The following is a 22,045-nucleotide window of genomic DNA, read 5'->3' as shown; positions in this document are numbered from 1 at the left end:
TCAAGTGTTGGTACTATTGAGCATTTTTAGGATCAATTGATTTACAATTTGTAGAAATTACAAAGTGGAGGAATTTGGAGAGTAAAAAAAATGAGCTCCTATAAAATGAACTGACAAATACTACATTCAAGTAGACACCATCCAGTTACAATCTCATGGCCCATATCCCAAAAAAGTAAAAGTCACATACTGTATGTAACAGATTTTACAATGTGCTTTTTCATTTCAGCCTGTGCATTAATTGCAGCATGATTTGATCTGATTTACTTATTCATAACACAAATACCTTGATTTGATTTGTTATCTGAATATGCTTTGAGCTGTTCCACATTACTCTTTATATTTCTCTCAATCATGAATGTGAGAGTTCATAGGGGTTTTAAGAATTTAGCATTAGAATGTGCTGGAAATGTTCAGGTGGAGCTTTCACACTTGAGTACACAAGAGGAATGATTTCACCATGTGAAGAGCTTAATCGCACACTTAATAGCTTGCATCTGAAAAAGTACAAAGTGTTGAAAGTACTGAATATTTTTAGTCTCTATAAAACATCTGTGGTAATTCAAAATGAGAGTAACTTACTTTTAGAATATTGTGTAGTAAATGCCTAAATGACAAAAAGAAAATAAAGCATTGAGATGTAGTCTGTTGCTTGTAAATCATCAGTTGGCCCGTATGTATATGTTCCATTTTAACCATGCTAGTCAAAATCAGATCTGTTTAGTGACTGATCTGGGCTGCAGATGAGTGAAACAATATAAGCAGCTTATTGGCCTTTTGTCTGCCTAGGGCAAGTGGTGCTTCACCTGTCACATGTAGGCTAAACAGTAAAATGTATTTGTGGTCAAGGAAGCTTCATTTGATCTGGCTGAAAACCTCAGCAAGTCAGCTATGTGAAAGACAGACAGATATGTCATCGGACCTGCATTTTTTTTTGGAAGCTGCTGATACTGATATATGAAAATGCTCGTCAGATCCAAAATACAAAGTGAATGGAAATGTGTTTAGTGTTACAGCTCCAAATTCACATTTCATTTGGCAGTTGTTGTGCAAATGCTTTGTTTGGTAACACTTGCATATCTACAGTGTATACATTTGTTTAGATATAGAACACCTAAAATGACTGCTTATCATAATTATGCTTCTCAATGTATGTTTGGCAGAAAGATAACAGTTTATATGCCTTGTTTACTTCAACCTGAACTAACATATAATTGTCAGTAAATGTATAAGAGACACAGGGATAGGGAAGTAGTGTAAGAAATAGTATAGTAGTATAGGAAAAACAGGGCCTAAAACAAAATTAAGGACTTCTGGTAGGGAAATAGACAGTTCATATCCATACTTTTAGATAGATAGATAGATAGATAGATAGATAGATAGATAGATAGATAGATAGATAGATAGATAGATAGATAGATAGATAGATAGATAGATAGATACTTTATTAATTTTTATTCTACTTTTGAGATATTTATTCAAGACTCTAAGAAGCAAAGTTTGGGAAGTGCTTCAAATATGTCTGGTCAATGACTAGTCAAATGTACATATACTGTAAGTACCAGAAAGAGTCTTCCTATAGCTAATGTTGAAAAAAGAGTTAGGGGATGGAAATCTTTCAAAACAGAGAGAAAGTAGCATTAGCAAGTGTTTTCCTGATGACAAACAGATGTACCATTAGCTATGGGGTAGGCAGTATATTAAAGTATGTTACATCCAAAGAGGTATCTGGAATTGGTTACTATGAATGTCTTTCATTGTGTATCCCTGTATTTTTTTACAAGCCACATTTTAAAAATATGGAACGTTTAGATGAGTTCTGGCTTGTTTTGAGAAACTGTATCACTGAGCAGTTAGCTGTAGCGTTAATTAAATTACTAGCTGTGTGTGGTCTTCGGGACAAAAAACAACCCTTAGACTCGCTAGCAGTTTTACTAGATTCGTGAACTTAGAGAGGGGTCCTCTAACTCTTAAGAACTACCTAGGGCAGAGGATGTGGACCTACCTGTGCTTGCTGCCCTACTGGCTTTCGTAAGAAGACACTGGCAATACCATATCTTAGCCATATCGTTGGCATATAAGTCCTATTAATCTTTGTCTCGAGAAAATACCTCCAGATAGATAATGTTTTTAGTGAAAACTTCAAGCCTTACCCTCCTTTGCAGAGATGTTTCACTTTCATGTTCTTGAACTGCGGCGTTTAGTACATTTCAACGCTGTGTCTGTTCCTCTGTGTCATTAGCACGACGTTGTTGTTGCGCGGTGGTGTTTTCTGCACCCAGAGTTTTCGTAGTGAGAAGTGAGTTGCATGCAAGTGCCGAAAAAATATAAAAGTGCATGCATTCCCCATCTAGTGGCTGTGGCTGAACGTGACCAGAGCGGACTGCTCAATACATACACAGGCCTTTCGTTTATATATGTCTAATGGTGATAAAATACATCCAGTTCATTTCTTGATCTCATTTGTTTTTATACAATAAAAATATGCCTACTTTATACACATGTCATTTACTAACCTACTTAATCCAGACCAAGGTTGCTGGGGCTGGAGCCTATCCCAGCTAACACAGGGCGCCAGTCCATCGCAGGGTGAAAACACACACAAACCAGAGCCAATTTAGTGTCGCCAATTCAAATAACCTGTATCTCTTGGGACAGTAGGAGGAAATCCATGCAGAAATGGGAAGAGCATGCAGACTTCACGCAGGAAGAACCCAGGGCATGAACAACTGGCTAACACTCTGTCGCTGTGCCGCTCTACAACTTTATAGTGAGACATATAATTTTATTATGAAAGTTTTATCACTTTAGAAAGACTCTTTTCATCAGCAAATGTAACTTTTGAGTAACAATTAACTCAGGCCCTATCTTACATCTTGCCTGAAGAAGGGGCCTGAGTTGCCTCGAAAGCTTGCATATTGTAACCTTTCTAGTTAGCCAATAAAATGTGTCATTTTGCTTGACTTCTCTTTATTGGCTTCAAATTTAGGGAAGCATGATGGTGCAATTGTATGTCATAGATATTATGCTGAACGTGACCAGAGCGGACTGCTCAATACATACATAGGCCTTTCGTTTATATATGAGCAGTTCTCAATTTTTTTGAAATGTTCTGTAAAATGCTATTTCCTTTTGTCAATATATGCCAAGTGATCACAACATTACACCTCCCATAGTGCTCCATAATTGAAGAGTAAAATTATGCATTTAAAGGCTGACACTCGCTAGCATGCAAGAAATATCTTCTTATATAATACGCTACCGTGGTTGTCCGTTTGTCTGTCCAGGATTTTAAATTACCTGTAGCTCACAGGTTTGAACTATTGACCTGAAATTTGGTACACTTATACTATGTGACGTCTACTATCCGCTTTTAGGGTAATGATTGACCTCCAAGGATATTTCTCCTTTTATTTTTATTTTATTTTATTGTAGAATCAACTTTTGGCAGCGGCCAGCGGGTCGGCTGTGCAGCACATGCGTATGGGCACGGTTCTCATTCCCTACCATCTTTGCTGTCACTTCCCCTACCTCTTCATATCTTAAATTATTCTTGAGGCAGATTGAAGACTTAAGTTGCAGCTTAAGTGAAAAATTAAGGAAAACATACTAAATAATTGCAACACAAACACTGACATAATCAGTTTTAATGCGAAAAGATGCCAACAAAAGGAGAGAAGAAGCGGGCCACTAGGGTGGAGAAAAGAAGAGCTGCTCAGGAAGCAGCAAGCGCATCAACCTCTGAGCAAATGAATGCTAAATGTACTGGGAAAGAGTATGCAAACTATGAATGCTGAAGTCAAGTGTATTCACTGCATGTTATTGTGCAGTGTGCTGTTACTGGTTTAGAGATATAATTTGCCAAGTCTGAGAATCTCTAAATGTGTGCAAGGGCATTGCTTATTCTGTGGGTTAGTACTTTCAGTGATTCACTAACCTTTGTACTTGAGCTTTCAAATGATATAAGCAAGAAAAGGAGCGGGGAGTTCAAGATACAATTTTCACAACAGCCATTTATCTGCTGCCCTTTCAGTTGTGCTAATACATTAACTCATTGTTGGCATGTGCATACTTTTCAAAATACTTACTGATGTACACCACTGTAAATGCCTGGATTTATTAAAATAAACGGATGAGCAAGAAAATGTAGTATTGCCAAAAAATTCACATTGTTCCCGGCATAGGATTATGGTAGTCTTGTTTTTTGCTTCCCAACGACTAAACAAAGAAATGCCAAACACACCACAACTGAATAACAGACATTACGTCTCTGTTTTTCTGCTGATAAGCCCATCAAAGCAGTTGAAGCCAAAGTGAAATTCCCCAGGTGTTTATAGTCTTACCTGTTTCTAAAACGCATGTGCTGTGGGTCTACCTTCTATTCCCTGTACGAAACATGACTCCTGCCTCAACACCTCTACAGTTTACTTTCAGCCTTTGCTCACTCAAGCAATATTATGCCTATTGAATCAAGTGTCTTTATTCTAGAGATGCACATTTACTAATATATGGAAACAGACATATCAAAAGTAATGCCTAATTTGGTCTGTTATGAATATAAAGATATGTCTTAATTAGACATTTACAAGCACTACAGACAAGCGATAATGCTAGTTCATAAAACACACAATCCATTTTAACAAATGTAAGGTGTAAAAATTATAACAATAATAATAATTAATTCACTTCAACAGGGAGTTGTGAAATGTACCTATTTCAGACTTAAAGGAAGCATAAATCATCAGATTAACTAGGATTTCAATTAACTACACTAGTGTGCATCTGATGTATCATTTGTTGGAAATCAGCCACAAAAATATTTAAGGTGTAACACTGAACTTACCAGGGTTAAGGTAATATAGTATTACATATTCTGCATATTAAAAGGTGTAGATGTAAGATTTCTTATTTTTCTAAATTCAAAACATCAAATATTTCTAGCTACTGGCTTGTAGTACTAGGGTGTTGTACCGTGTTAGCCAAATTTATTATTATTATTATTATGGATGTAGTGAGAAGTCAAGCAAAATGACACCTTTTATTGGCTAACTAAAAGGATTACAATATGCAAGCTTTCAAGGCAACTCAGGCCCTATCTTACATCTTGCCTGAAGAAGGGGCCTGAGTTGCCTCGAAAGCTTGCATATTGTAACTTTCTAGTTAGCCAATAAAATGTGTCATTTTGCTTGACTTCTCTTTATTGGTTTCAAATTTAGGGAAGCATAATGGTGCAATTGTATGTCATAGATATTATGCTGAACGTGACCAGAGCGGTCTGCTCAATACATACACAGGCCTATCGTTTATATATGAGCAGTTCTTATCAGTATACCAAGCATAGTGGCATGTGCCTTATTTTGTATAGTTTTTATTTTTGTATATAGATATCTCCTAGTTAAAAATTAGTTTTGGTGGAGGTATTTAAGTAATCTGGGTTTTTGATACACTTTTTGTCTTTGTAAATATTTTTGGGCCTCATTGAAAGGACTTTGTTTTGTGTGAGATCTTCCTGACTGCATTTATTATGTAGGAAAGCTCCCGCTTTTGTCTATATACATTTGTTGTCTTTGATTCCTTTTCATTTTGGGACTGGCAATAATCACCGCAAATAATATTCAGTATTTTTGATTGCAACATTGCTTTTGTGTTTTTGTGCACCTGTAAATAAAACCCACCATTGTTTTTGGAAATAACATCTTTTGGTGTCAATGTCTTCAAATCTAACAATTTTCAAGTCTGATCCCAGTCAGTCCCAAACTACAAGATTCCCAGTGTGTAGTTTGGTGCCATCCTTCAGGTGTCACAGGTACAGCCCCTGCAATACTGAAGTAGTTTAAACGAACAGTATTATTTTACATTATAGTTATCCAGAAAAATATGCACCTCCTGTTCAAATATTTAAAAATGGTGCAGAAAAAGTGCAATACAATGAAATGAAAGCATATTTGACAAGTTCACGTTTGCATAACCAAATATATATTCAAGGCAGTGATGCTATGTATTGTTAGATAGATAGATAGATAGATAGACAGATAGATAGATAGATAGATAGATAGATAGATAGATAGATAGATAGATGGATGGATGGATGGATGGATGGATGGATGGATGGATGGATGGATGGATGGATGGATAGATAGATAGATAGATAGATAGATAGATAGATAGATAGATAGATAGATAGATAGATAGATAGATAGATAGATAGATAAAACACTATATAATAGAATGATAAATAGTATTGCATTTGTCCCTTGGGGAAATTTAGCTTTTCACAGAAGCGCAAGAAATATTTTAACTGAGGATAGAAACAGCAACCACCTTAAACACACATACAAATTACAAAAAAAGAAGAAAAAAAATAGATAACAGCAGTTGGATGGATCATAAGAAATGTAAAACATATGAAGATGAAGTAGATACTAATACTTAAGCATCTTAGAAAAAGCAGAAGAGTCGCATAATCACAAAGATGCTGAAAGACAGCAGAAGGCAAACGATAAAAACTGAAACATTTGCACTGAATTAATAAATATTAATAAATAAGGATTTTGCACATATGATGATTTTTTTTTTATTTTAGTGAGGAACTACATAAAATTGGATGGGTTAACCAGTTTTGCAAGATAGAAAAAATCAGTACAGTTCAATGCTGGATTCTATTCATATAGTTTATTTGTTATCTTTCATTTCTCCTTGCATTGCTGAAGTGTTCTATTGTTGTTTTTTGCATTTTCAGCTTTCACAGGCTATGATTGTTTCACAGAGTGCTTTACTTGAATGCTATTTGTTCCATGTGACTGATGAAAATGTTCAGTCATGCCAGGTTGTTGCATAGAAACAAATACAAAAGTAATATTTTATTCATGTACTTACCACACATGTAGTAAATCAAGTATACTGGTGCTCATTCCCAGAGTGCATGCCTGAACATTGTATAGACTCTCCCGTGTATAGCGCACGATGCCATCTCACTGAAAGGCTGTATAGAAGATTAATCAAATTAATCTGATTATCCAATTCCTTAACCTTATTATCGTGTACATGTTCAGATTTAAAATGTATGAGTATTTTTTTGTTACTACTACCAATGCTAAGAAACAGACTGTTTGATCCTAATCAGTAATGTTGCAAGAGTGGTTATTCCACAGAGACAGTTCTGTTTTCCATTGTTGACAAAACTACCAACATGTCATATGTCCTCATCCTGCTAGATCTCTCCTCTGCCTTTGACACAGTTAATTATCAGATCCTCCTTACCACCCTTTCTGATCATGGCATCACTGAGACTACCCCCAGATGGTCTGAGTTCTTCTTCTTAGGCAGATCCCACCATATTTCCAGGCACGCACAGATGTCAAGGGTGCACCAGGCAAGCAAAGATCTGTGCTGGGCCCTCTCCTCTTCCCTCTATACACTTTTTCACTAGGCCATATCATCCTGTTCAATGATTTATCCTATCATTGCTATGCTGATGATATGCAGCTGGACCTATCTTATCCTCTGGAGGACCACACAGTGTCAGCTAAAATCTTTGAACATCTCACTGATATTGCAACCTGGATGAAGTAGCACCACCTCCAGCTCAACCTGGCAAAGGTGGGCCTTCTTGTTATCACAACTTGTCCATCAATTCAGCACACCATCTGTGTTCAGTTTGTCTCATTATCACTAATACCTGCCAACTCTGAGGCTAAGGGTCTGTGCTGCTTTCCAGAAGGTTGCCGGTTCGAATCCCTGTCACTGCCAAAAAGAGATCCTACTCTGCTGGGCCCTTGAGAAAGACCCTTAACCTGTAATTGCTCCAGGGGCGCTGTACAATGAGCTGACCCTGCGCTCTAACCCCAAGGGGTATGCGAAAACTAACAAATTCCTAATACAAGAAATTGTATAAGGTGAAATAAAGAACAAAAAAAAAAGTTTATGTAACCTTCTGGTGGTAATTGATGGCCAGGTGTCAGTCACTGATTATGTTGCAATGATCTCTCAGTCTTGCAGATTCACTCTAAATAACGTCCGCAAGATCAGACCATATCTGACAGAGTATGCAGCGCAACTCCTAGTCTAGGCTTTGGTCTTCTTATGTCTGGACTATTGCAACTCTCTGCTAGCAGGAGTATCTACATGTGTCACCATGCCACTGCTGATGATGAAAATGCAGTGGCACATGCAGTTTCAACCAGCTGAGGTGAGCACATGTCACTTCTTTCTTCAGATCACTATATTGGCTCCCTGAGGCAGCAAGTATTACATTAAAATCTTTTATGCTCACCTTGTGAAGTCCTGTGCTCCTTCTTGACCACTCAGGTTTGCTGATGAATGACGTTTGGTGATGGCACACTTGCGTGGCAACAAATCTCAATCCAGGCTCTTTTCATATGTACAGTCTAGCCGATGTAACACGCTGCCTATCATCAATCAAACTTCTGACTCCCTCATGTGTTTAAGAAATGTTTGAAAACTTTCTCATTTAGTGAATTTCTGTGTAACTGATATTACTGTAGCTCTAAAGTTTTTGTAACCTAGGACTTGTAACTTGCTTATTTTTTGTTCTGATCTCTTCACTTGTGATGATCAAGTTTTGAACCTTGCCCTTTGACACTTGTTCCCAAACAATAGAATACATTCTATTGGATAAAACCATCTGCAAAGCAAATAAATGTAATGTAAATATACACTTTCGTGCTCATTATGTCTCATCAAAATTTTAAATGTTCCTGTGCTTCCTAATGATGACATGAATGAGTCATTAATGGCCGTACTCAGCAGTGCCAAGTTTTATGCAGTATCCTTTTTTTGAAGACCATAGAAATGAAAACTATGCATTGCAAAATAATGTTGGAACTTCGAACAGCAATTAGCAATCAACACTCTTCATTATGAAAATATTGCAAACTAGCCAACCCGCGGCGTAGCATACGCCACATTAATTATGTATTGATGGGTGAACACTTCCTGAAAGACACAGTTGTCCAAATGGGGTGGGTTTGAGGATACGACTGTAATTGAATGAAAAGATGGAACTCTGGAGAGAGCAACATACAATTGTCCGTGACTGAAAACTGGGTTTAGCAGATACAGGCATATTGTTTTGAAAGTGTGTCCCTGTGCCTTATTAATTGTCATTACAAAGGCCAATCTAACAGGAAATTGTCTGTGTGTAAACGTAAAAGGCAACTTGAATCTGATGGGGTCAGGGATTCTCTCTTTCTCGCGCCTGTGTGTGTGTGTGTGTGTCACTCTCTCTCTTGCGCCTGTGTGTGTGTGTGTGTCTCTCTCTGTCGCTTGCCTGTGTGTGTGTGTCTCTCTCTCTCGTGCGCGCCTGTGTGTGAATGTGTGTGTGTGTGTGTGTGTCTCTCTCCCTCGCGTGCGCCTGTGTGCTGTAAGTGAATGAAAAGATGGAACTCTGGAGAGAGCAACATACAATTGTCCGTGACTGAAAACTGGTTTTGGCAGATACAGGCATATCTTTTTGAAAGTTTGTCCCTGCGCCTTATTAATTGTCATTGCAAAGGCCAATCTAACAGGAAATTGTCTGCGTGTAAAACTAACAGGCAAATTTGAATATGATGGGGTCAGGGAAATCCGGGCAATATGGACAGTTTGTGAGGTAGGAGCTGTGATTGTTTTACACTCCAGTACATTGCGGTGAATGCTGAGAACAGTCAGTCTAGTGCCTTTGCAGAGACTTCTTGCTGGCATGAGGTTTCTGAGAAACATGACGACTGAACCAATTTTAAGTTTGACTTTATACGGAGGCATGCCAGTGGGAGTAATGGCTGCCTGGCGGGTCATGGGAATAACGCCACCGGATTGCCAGTCGGCATCGTTTATGGTCGGAACTACAACGGTATGTGATCTTCTTCGAACCTCTGACATTCGTTCTTGATTAATGAAAACATTCTTGGCAAATGCTTTCGCTCTCGCGCGAATTGTTGGCTCTGTAGTGTGTGTGCCATGGTCGGCTGCTTAGTGAATTGTTGGTGGGCGGGGCTCGGTCTTGCATGCGTCTTGCTTGCCATGGACTTAGTGAATTTTATATATAGATACTGTAAAGTTACAGAACCTTTTATTTTACTGATGAGTTAGTGTTGCACCATTCTGACTTAGAAAGTACAGAGAATAAAAAAGTAACCACAGCACAACCAACAGGATATATTCTCCTGAATATACAATACTTACTACCATTTTAATTTCATAATTTTGGTGAATATATGTGTTAATCTATTTGCTTTATTTTTAGTACCTGTAGGACTACCTGTAAATGCTCTATAACCTTCCTATATTCCTCTTGTTTTCATATTTCTTCTATGGAAGGAATTATTATTATTATTATTTGCTTTTTACTAATTGGAAGTGGCTGGGGCTACATTCCTAGTCATCACTTAAGCCAGGTGTGTTCCATCTGTTGCTTGCCAACACTTATGATGCAGCAGTCACATGATTAGAGAGACAAGGAATAAAGGAGGAGCTCAGAACGGAATGTGGATGATTCAAGCACTGTGTACCTAATGCCTTTGTCACAACAACCTTTTCAAGTTTCATTATGTTTTGTAATCTTCCTATTTTTTTAGTGTTTTTTTAATTCTTGTGTTTTGAATTTTGCTTATATTCTTGTATTACGTTCTTTTATACAAATTTTTTCTTTTTGGTAATCCTGTATACAGTATGGGCTTGTATCTCATTTTTGATTCTGTTTTTTGCTTTTTTGTATATTGCTGCTATGCTTTACTAGGCCTGTGGACGTATGACCTATTGCTTTGTTTCTTGAATACTCTTTTAAGTGAGGGGTTGTATAATATACCATTCATTTTACCTATTCTTCATGCCTCTCTTCATTCAGCTTGTTCCAATCTGCACTTTTTGAATGGTCAGCAGTGCATGACAGAGCATTGTCTTGCTTAGCCTCTTCACAACATCTGAGAAGACACACCTAGAGTAGTGTACTTAGAGGATGCAGTTGGATGGCCTGTGGCTATTAATATGTTTTTTTTCTTGTTGTTTGCATGCTTTTGTCACTACTTACACATGAGTCTATAGTGCCGTGTTGTTTTTGTCATAATCTGTTGGCTACTTTTATCTTTACCTTTATAATGTTCTTAAGATTATTTTATTTGAATATTTTTCACTACTGTTTTGGTAACATCAGTGATACAGTAAGCCATTTTGTGCTTAGCTTTGGATCACAGAAGCTACTTTTTGTGTGCTGCAGCATGGCTGTGGCCATATTGTCTTTAAGCGCATTGTTGGTCACATGAGACGGGGGATGAAGGGTAAGGTGAATGTGTTGTGTGATTTCTCCCCACCTATATAAAATGGTGGTTCCTTGCTTTCAGTGTCTAAGTTTTGGATGAATATACAAACTCTGGTGGTGAAGAATTGTGATTATTCTAGTTAGGGATAAGCATCTTTTGTTATGGTAAGGACTTCTCTTATTTCTTGACACATTTTGGTTTTGTTGATGATGTTTTTGAAGTTTAGGTGCAACCAGCAGCTGCTACTCTGTGTCCTTTCATTTAATTCTTTTCTTGTTCTGTCATCTCCTGGTCTTCTACCTAAAATTCTCCTTCAACATTTAATAGAACTGTACCTTGGTTAAAACATTTTCCAAGCATGCAAGAGTTGCTATGTGATGTTGTGGCAGCCATTGTACTTAAAAGAGCACTTCAGATCAGGAGCTTGTTTGAACTGAATAAAAAATGATGATTCAATAAAGAAAAACATTTTCTAGAAAATGTAAAAATTAAAGTAGATGTGAGGTTTTGCCCTTTGCCCTTAAGACATATTTGCCACTAACTACAACTTTACAATAATGGATCAATAGAATTTGTTATGGTGAAATGTAAATGTTTACCCCATATTGTTTAGTGTAATCATATTTTACAAATGGTTTAACAGCTCAAGACACCAAGTGGAAATCAGGGCACCCATTGTTTTATCCAGGGTTACTTTAATTAGTAAGTTGTGGTCAATCATTGTGCGTGCCTGTGATCACCAGTCATGAAGTGCAACATTTCTAGTGCTTCTCATTTCACAGCGCACTGCGATTAAACTGCATGTTTTATTTTGTTGCTAGTTGTAGTGACTCTTGTGTTTCTTACAGTTCCTAATAGGCATGCTCTGATCGATAAGCCACTGATATGAATCAGCCAATTTTCACCACAAAAGACCAATTGGTGATCAGTAAAAGGCAGATCACAAAAATGATATTTTTCAGTCCCTGCTTTTCTATGCTTTACAGTGAGTTAGTTGCAGTGCTCCTTTACACAAGGTATTACGGCAGTTGAGCCAGTGAGCGAGAGATGATTGGAATATTAGACTTTACATTTAAGAAAATGGAGTAATAAACTAAAAAAAAGACATGGGAGAAGTCGTCCTGTGCAATTAAACAAACGGCAAGAAAAGCTACTTTAAGGAATTCAGACCTTTTTATTTTGTCCTTTGAATTAAAATGGACACCGCTTGAGTTTGGACAGCGAGCTTGTTTAAAATGCAGCAGCTTCCACTTTTATTTGGATAAAGAAAAGATAAAGACAAATTTGGAATTGCTACTTAGTAAACAATAGGCTTTTTAAAAGATTTGTGCGATGTTTAGTATTTGTTGCTGTGTGTCATACAGCATAAGATTTGGTAAGAAACAAGTACTACAAAATTAAAATGTTAATCCATATTTTATAATTACACCTCAAGAATTGTGAATGTCTAGCTGATACAGAAAATACAACACACCTGTATAAATATAGTAAATGTATATTTTGACAGCAAAACGCTGCAGTGCAATTAATGATTTAAAATGATTAAAGCCTATAAGTGCATGAATATTTACATTTAAGCAGTGTTTAATTGCCAATATCAATTAACTGATTGTGTGAGAATATAATATTTGCTTTGTTGTTGTTAGAGAAATGGTGAAAACTTCTAATTAAGCCTTGTTTCAGATAGGTACCTTATAGAAAAAAATTAACAATATGGCAGCCTGTAATTAAGATAAGTATTTTATTTTCTTTTATGCCATATTTATTATGGATAAATATTTTTATACATATTTTATTAAAGTATGCATTTTAAGGGATTTTAATTTATTTTAGTTTTTTTTGGTCATTGAACCATAAGCCTACAGAATTACATTTTGTTAACAAAAACAAACACCTGTGTTCTATAGTTTAATTATAAAAGTACACTTTAATATAGAACATAAGGCTTTTATTTGTCTGGTTATGCAGGAGATTAGTGTATAAAGCTTTATAAAGGGGTAAAAGAAAAAAAACAGAATCAGTCGATCGAGTAACTTAAAATTAGTGATCGGTATCGGCCTTAAAAAATCTGTTTGGAGAATCCCTAGTTTATAACTAATGAGTGCTCAACTGGAAGTTCAATGTTTACAATGTTAATGAAAGAACAGAAGAAAAGAAACTGTTTTGGATCACACAAACAGAAGAGAGGCTTATCTGGCTGATGTCAGGAGTTTGTCATACCATGATAGAATGGAAAAAGGAATAAGACGGGTCAAGATTGCTGCTGAATTCATAATACCTGGAAATATTAATACAGCCACTGGAGCTGTCAGACAGCATGTTGCATGTTAATTGACTGTCAAAATGAGGGAAACTTGCAGTTCATAGTAAATTTGAAACTGTGCTGAAAAGTCATAAAAAATTTTGTAATCCACCATTTCCTAACCATGTAGCCAAAAGAGATCCAGCAGCTACAGTTGTTAAGTTTACCAAACTTCTGAGTTGACTTTGGCCTAAACTGAATACGTATTTAAGTGCTCAAGCCACATTTATACTGTTCTTTGTTAACACCTCTGATGTTGGATTGGATTTCTTCATCAATTCTGACTCAAGCATCAAGACTTGTTCTCATAAACTTATAGAAGGTTAATTTGGGTTTAATCACACTAATTCCAAATAAACTGAATCAATAGAGAATGGGATTATTTTTGTGACTGAAGTTACTCAGTTTAGGTTTACAGGAGAATGCTGTATCATCTAACAATCTGAAGTTTAGTAAACCAAAATGTACCCTTAGACACATTCCATTTGTGTCTCTTTGTTCTTTTTGAAGTACTGATTTAATACATTGATATTTTATCTAACCCATTTACTATCCTCATAACTTTAAATTCTTCTTTTATGTCATGTGTCCCAAGTCCCAAATGCACAAATAGCTCCAAAACACTTTCAAAGAATAGTCCTCTAGGTTGGAAACAATGTCAAATCCTGACAAGAAAGGGTCTCCAAAAATCTTAAAAATAAAACGTTTATTTTACAAAGGCTATGCAAGCGCAAAGTTCCGAAGAGCACAAGGAGATGCCTGAAGAGGCAAGGTAATCAAGCAAATAAGGTCCCAAAACACAATCCAAAAATCACTGTCGAAAACAGAGCAGAGATTAAAAAATCCAGAAAATCAAAAGCAATAACAAGGCATAGGGCTGCATGGTGGCGCAGTGGTGGCGCTGCTGCCTCGCAGTTAGGAGACCTGGGTTCGCTTCCCGGGTCCTCCCTGCGTGGAGTTTGCATGTTCTCCCTGTGTCTGCGTGGGTTTCCTCCGGGTGCTCCGGTTTCCTCCCACAGTCCAAAGACATGCAGGTTAGGTGCATTGGCGATCCTGAATTGGCCCTATTGTGTGCTTGGTGTGTGTGTGTGTGTGTGTGTGTGTGTTCATGTGCCCTGTGGTGGGCTGGTGCCCTGCATGGGTTCCTGCCTTGCGCCCTGTGTTGGCTGGGATTGGCTCCAGCAGATCCCCGTGACCCTGTGTTAGGATATAGCAGGTTGGATAATGACTGACTGACTGACTAACAGGCATAGATACTCATTATACTCTCCACTCCCTAGGACAATCAAAATGAATCACCAGGAACTATGGAAGGCCATTGCATAAATAGTGTGGAGGGCTATTCCTGGTGCTGATTGGCAGGTGACCTCACCCCTTGGAGAACTGCTCACAAAAAACAAGGGACATAAAGTAGGACATTACTACGTATAAATAAACACAAAGAAAAGTGTACTTAATAAATAAAAGAAACATTGATACAAATAAATGACAGAAAATTAGGCACAATAAACCCACAACATGACTTTGAACCAGCAAGGGGGGGAAATGCTGGCTAAAACATGACATCCTGTGAACTGTTGGTCAGCTTTTGATGAGACAAGAACAGCATCTTCGACAGCATGTCACTTCATAAGCCATTTAAGTGTTGATGTCACTTTAGGTTTCTTTGCAGACAATTTTGAATGCACTTCATTTTGATATCTGCAGCTGCCTCTTCTTCAATACAGGATCAGTGGTTCCAAATATTGTCACAATCCAAGACACAATGCAAAAAGATCTCCATATAGTCAAACATTAGTTTTAAAAGCATGCATTAGTAATAAGATCAGCATGTTAGGGAGAACAATGAAGGCCTAACAAAAAAGGCTTCACATGCATCTTCTTCACACACTGCCTCATTTGGAAATGCAGTGACATATTAATAACATATTAATGGAGGTGGTTGTGCACCATTATTTGTTGCATCTTGGTACTTGGTGAGGAATGAAGTCCATGCTGACAGTGAACCTGCCTTTGTTGTAATTGTGTCAAAACTGCTGATGACAATCATCTGGCATTAATTTTGCTGGGGGGGTGGTCTGTCACAGTCCACTAATTTATTTAACACTGACGCTAGACTAATTAATGTAAACCTAACAATCCTAAGTGTCCTCAGCTAATTAAATCCCTTAAGACGCAAAACATAACAAAAAAATGCTGTTTTGTTACAGAAGATTTAAATTTTGATAGATCTAATATTGGTTACATTTTTGCAAGTTGTTCATATGTTATAAAGGAAAAATATCCATGAAATGTTAGCAAGGCAATGACCCCAAGCATAAAGCCAAAGTTACACAGGAATGACTTAAAAACTGCAATGTTAATGTCCTGGAGTCCAGATTTCAATCCAATTGAGAATTTGTGGCTGGACTTTAAAAAGGCTGTTCTTCACTCACAATCCCCAGTTTCTCAAAGAAGAATGGGGAAAAAAAAATTGTAAAATCCATATGTACAAAGGGTAGCGCTGCTGCCTCGCAGTAAGGAGACCTGGGTTCGCTTCCTGGGTCCTCCCTGCGTGGAGTTTGCATGTTCTCCCTGTGTCTGCGTGGGTTTCCTTTAGGTACTCTGGTTTCCTCCCACGCTCCAAAGACATGCAGGTTAGGTGCATTGGCGATTCTAAATTGTCCCTAGTGTGTGCTTGGTGTGTGTGTGTGTGTGTGTGTGTGTGTGTCCTGCGGTGGGCTGGCGCCCTGCCCGGAGTTTGTTCCTGCCTTGTGCCCTGTGTTGGCTGGGATTGGCTCCAGCAGACCCCCATGACCCTGTAGTTAGGACATAGCTGGTTGGATAATGGATGGATGGATATGTGCAAAGCTTGTAGAGACCTGAACACACATGCTCAAAGTGTCGTAGCTGCAAAAGATACATCCACTAAATGATGACTTGGGCGATTAAGTTTTTTTATTTTTGTTTTGAATTCGTTATTAATTTAGACTACTTTGCAGAGAACTGTTTGACTTTACAATTAGAAAGTCTTTTTTCTGTTGATCAGTGTCAGTAAAACCAAATTAAATCCACTGTAATTCAGTGTTGTATAACAATAAAATGTGTGGTAAATACCTTTTATGGCACTGTACTATTTCAGTCTACATCAGGCAGCCAGTGAGGCTTAGAAATGTAGCTATTTGATGTATAAGAATGGACACATAGAGTGACGGAGCACAGAGCTGTCAAAAAACTGATATTCTACAAAACATCTTAAGTTAAATTCAGTACATCCAGTGATCTGTATTAATCTAGCAGCTAGCGCTCTGCAGTTTTAAAATTTATAAGGTTATAGTCAACAATTCCACCTTACATCTTATTTTTTCAGTCAGATGAATGTATCAAGATCAATAGTTTTCAAGTGAAGACATACAGTAAGGGAAGAACACAGTAAAATAGGTACAGTAACTCAGAGAAGGCAAGTCCATTCTGGTACAATTTGCCTCGTGTTGAATATAAGCAAAAGAAACATTGAGTCTGTTCAAATGTGTGAATGTGTGAAAAGTAGAACATTTAAAGGTCAGTAAATATAAATGCCCTAGGGCTTTCAAATCAAAAGAATGAAGCATTTGCTAATAGAATAAAACACTGAAACCAGTGTACATTTTATGAGACATAATCTTCCTTTTTCATCCACATAAATTTTAATGCCTTTTCTTTGAGTACTTCCATTCTACTGAACTTTACACCATGTATAGCGTTACACTTTATGTATAAGTAGTGTGCCAGTGAAGGATTTTATTTTTCTGTGCTTTCCTTGCAATAAATTATGCTTTTTGTTGTTGATCCACTCCCATAATGAATAATTACTAAGTTAATATTAAACAAATGATAAATAACCTGTAAGCATGTTGTAGATAGGGACTGTATTTGTAACACACTGTTATAACGAGTTAAAGAAAAATATTAGGATTTATGTGTGTTTTGGTCTGCTATAAACTCAAATCTGTAATTATCTCAAATTGAAAACTAGTGTAATGCTTTACAAATTAATTCTGAAGGTGCAGGCTGTAAATTAAAAAAATTAAAAATTAAAAAAGTAAACACAAGTGAGCTTGAGTCAACCCAGTGTCTGTCTGTCGGTCTATCCAGCCCAACATCTCTAACATCAATTTTCCTCTGGATGGAGAAAAGTATGTGGTAGAAATTGATGTTTATAAAGGGTGGTTCTCATTACCAAAGCATTTTATTGTATTTACATTTTAATAGACTTTCAATTGAAAGCTCCCATTTAATAGTGTCAGGTGTGGCAACCAGTTTAACATGTTTTTTTAATCATGTTATTTTTGTCTGGCTGGTGACCTTACATTGACTTCTACAATTCAGTGTGGCTGGACTGTTGTGACATAAAGGAAGAATGGCTACTAATGAAGCATGAAAATCGTGAATGAAGTAACAACATTAGTACAGATTTATGTTATAAGATTTGTGGATAGAATAAATGGTCTGAAATGAAAGAGATGACCAGAAACATTACATATAAAATGTTTTTAAAAATTTTGTTGGTATAAAGTATTTTTGGTGGTTATGCCCTCTTTGTTTGTTTGTATGAGTGGAATCTACTCCGTTTGGACTAGATTCCTACCTTGTGCCCAGTGCTACCAGGATATGTCTCAATTCCTTGGACCCTTACATAGATTAGGCAGGTTTGATAATTTTAAGTTTCTGCAATGCACGTTGTGTGTCTGTAAAAACTGCAATAACTTTCCAAGAAGAAAGAGACAGAGAGAGTCCTATCACAGATTGTATCTGAGTTGGATCCAAGCAGATTGCCCTCGTTTTGGAGTGTTGGTTGTTATGATTCTGTCACACAAAAATTTTAAAAAATACCACAGGCCAAACAGCACATTACTTGAATCCCCCCAAAAGGCCTCAACACTGACAACCTAGTCCCAAACTCAAAAGGCAGACTTTCAGCCTACACAGGCCCAAAAATAACCAGGCTTTTAAATAACCAAATTTCCACAAAAAATAAAGACAGAAAGTTTCCTTAGTTATTAGATATTTATTATAGAAGATTTTAAAAACATTGACAAAAAGAGAAGACTGGAGGAAAACTAGGAATAGAAACAAAGAACAAATTTAGAGCCAAAATAAGTTTGGTTAAAAGCCAGACCTAAAAATGAACAAATCCGAAAAATCAAAAACAGTACCTTGAATAAGAACAGGTGTCAAAACTAGGCTACCCAAAAACTATAGAACACACAAGCCACAAGATAAGTGAGCAACATTAATGCAGAAGAAGTTAAATTATTGATGTCTTCTTCTTAAATAGCAGTGGGGGTGGTTCCCCAGCTACAAAATCAGGTTGTCCTACCTCACTAGGCTTAACATTGAAGATACAAAAAAGACATAATTTAAAGGACAAAGCACCAAAAGATCATCATTCATAAACTAAAAATCATCAGTAAACAAAATAATATTAATTGAAATATACAAAAAAAAACAATACCAAAATAGAATAAAAAAATTTATCAAAATGATACCTAAAAGACAACAAAAAAATGAAATAAAAAGAAACAGACAGCCAGGAATGAAATACATGAGTGAACCATGAAATTGGTAAGACCACTTCACAGAACTTTTCTTTGTCACTTATACTAAGTGAACATATAACTTAACAGCACAGACATTGTACAGACATTGGCACACACCATTTAACAGATTGAAGAGATCTGCATACTCTATTTCGCCGATAAATGCAAAAACTATGAGACATCAAACAATTATAATTAGTTACTAACTGTACACAACACGGCAATACTAACTTCCACAAAATATCTAGACAAGTATTACAATGAAACACCCTAAACAGGTGATTGTAAGATCCTATAACTCTCCTCATGTTGCACTCACTCAGCAATCTCCAGAATCCTCTGTAGCGAGCTTATGGATTTAACCCTGTCTAACAGCGTGTTTTTTGTACTAAAGAGAATATTAGATTGCAGGTTTCAGATGACCAGTGTACCCTATGATAGTCTGTTGGTGCCGGAGGTTGTTTCCTGACTTTTGCCTAATGCTGTTAGTATTGTGAACAGTTGCAGTTATTTTATTTTTATGTTTAATTAATGCATTCTAACAATTACTTATTTTTACTCACTCTCTTGCAATAGCACAATGCAGAAGAAGCAAGCAAACTGGCATTTAGTTCAGTATGTTTTTCCTTTTCCTTAGTGGTCGATGTGTAACTGGTTTATGTGGCAATCCTCACAGATTGTTTTCATCATGTGTTAGTATATCTATAGTATTATACCCTGTCATCAAAATACATACATATTAAGGAGAATAAGCACACAAAAAAAAATAAAAAAACACCTCCTAACTAAAGTGGAGCAAATAACTGGGAATATAGGTGAAACACTGATAGAGTGGAACAGTATGTATGTAATAAAATATAATTTAAAATGCAGTACAATTTTCATTAGAAGATAAAAAAACAAATAATACAGGTTCTCTTAGTTAGACCCATACTGGTGTGAGGAAGTCTTTCAATTTTTGTTTGGGATATGACTGAGTTATTTACTGTAAACATCTTGGCTGAACAAGATATATTGTAAATGGTTTGCAAGTGAGTCAAATAAGCATTGCCTGTGTGAATGTTAGTTATCACTAATTAAGCACATTCCTAATTGTTATGTTGATGCTAAATTATAATGGATTGTACTGGACTATAAGACAGTTCATTCAACCCAATATTAAGCAGCACAGATGCAAGAACCCAGGGTAAAGCATTAGAATGGATGCATCAAAGCCAAAATACAAACCAGAAGTCTTTTGTCACATATTAACAAGTATCATAAGTATCATGGTTTGGTGAGGGCATCACAGTTTCTTTGCAGTTGTTTTTTTTTTTGTTGTTGTTTTCAATTAATTAGTAATTATGTTATATTTTTGTTTTTATAATGGATGTCTTTTGTGAAAACCTTTGTAGGTGTTTTGCAGCCAATGTGTTTTATGTATTATTTAATTTTCTGCTCTCCTTAAGGGTATGGTTCTTTGGATTTCAGATTTAGTTCATTTGGGTCACCTCTTGGAGGCAACAGTTTGCATTTTTTCATTTTCTGATTCTCTTTCTAAATTAACTTTATTTAAATAAAATTGTTTTTATTCTTTGGGCCAGGGGTTTTTGAAATGTATATGCTTTGCCTTTTGAGGTTGCAGGACCAGACCTGCTTTAAGTTTGAGAACCAGGGTTACTTTGTGTTTTGAAGCCTCCTGGGGTTTTTTTACTTAGTTTTAAGTTTTATCTAAATCTATATTACAATAACAAGAGTTCAAAACCACAAATACATTCTGTAATTCTAATCTTTGTTATCAATTTCTTAAAGTTTGGATACTTGCATAATACAAGCAGCTACTGTATCTTACATATCATAGCCATAAAGTTACATAACCAAAACAATAACAATATTGTTAATAAAAACCACACAAAAAATGATTTTAATGAATAGCTAACATGATGGTTTTAATGAATTGAAATACAGGCAATGCGGTTTTGGTTGATAAACTTTATATCCCACAAGTGACACACACAGATATGTTCAAGGATCAGTAGAGAAGTTCATTTGCAATCTTAGAAAGGAGAACCACCTGCTTTGTCTTCATATCTGCATATGTGGTAGAACCTAAGCCCAACTCTTTGAAATGTTCCTCAAAAATTAATCATTTATTTTAGACAGGAAAATCTTTTAAAAAGAAAATTTTTCATTTTTTTGAATGAATTGAGAATCATTTCTCTATGAATGCTGTGCAAGAAAGACTCTCCTTGAAAAAGTATCCCAACAGTGTTTTTTTCAATGTTACCCATGACCTAACACTTCTGTCAGTGGAACTAAGCTAAAGAATCAGTTAGTCAGTGGTGGAGGGGTCCAGCAAATGTCCAGCAGGTCCAGCAAATGTCCAGCAGTTACTAACTGGACTAAGAGCTGTAGAGAATACACTGCAACTAGTTTCTTACAAACCATTTCAAATGTAGAAATTGTTAACTAGTTAACATGGCCAAAACGTTTTAAAACAGGTATTCAAACAGCTGAATAATAAAAAAAATCATATTCTCAATACTGCTTAATATATTTACACTACAGGGTGTATACAGCAACATTGGGCACATCTCGGAAAACAACAAAATATAACTTACTTTAAGTGAACATATAGCTGTACATTTTTTAAACTGTTGTCAAATTGTAAATATATTAATCCAACAGTATTTCAAACAGTTAGGACCTTGTTTCTGCATTTTGACTTTTTAAATGTTTTTATTTTTTTGTAATTTACAATTTGTCTTTTGCACAAATGTTTTAAAATATTCTTGATCTTGCCCCGTCGTCTTCCAGCAGAATTGTAAATTTAGAGCTCTCAGGTGTTCAGTAATGGATCGTAGGAGAGTCGTATTTAAGAATCCTGCTCCTTAAGACACAATGCTGTGGCATTAGCTCACATAGTAGTATTCTTTGGCCTCCTTTGGGCT

At 36.4% G+C, this 22,045-nt stretch overlaps 1 protein-coding gene across 1 annotated transcript in view; it reads left to right on the top strand.

Annotated features, from left to right (window-relative positions):
* The window catches only part of ntrk2a (neurotrophic tyrosine kinase, receptor, type 2a), a 243,282-nt gene that overhangs the window by 8,479 nt on the left and 212,758 nt on the right, over positions 1-22,045 (top strand). The gene's annotated exons all lie outside the window — the stretch shown is intronic.

Source organism: Erpetoichthys calabaricus, chromosome 5, assembly GCF_900747795.2.
Source record: "Erpetoichthys calabaricus chromosome 5, fErpCal1.3, whole genome shotgun sequence".
Lineage (NCBI taxonomy): Eukaryota > Metazoa > Chordata > Cladistia > Polypteriformes > Polypteridae > Erpetoichthys > Erpetoichthys calabaricus.
This window is presented reverse-complemented; position numbering and strand designations above follow the sequence as displayed.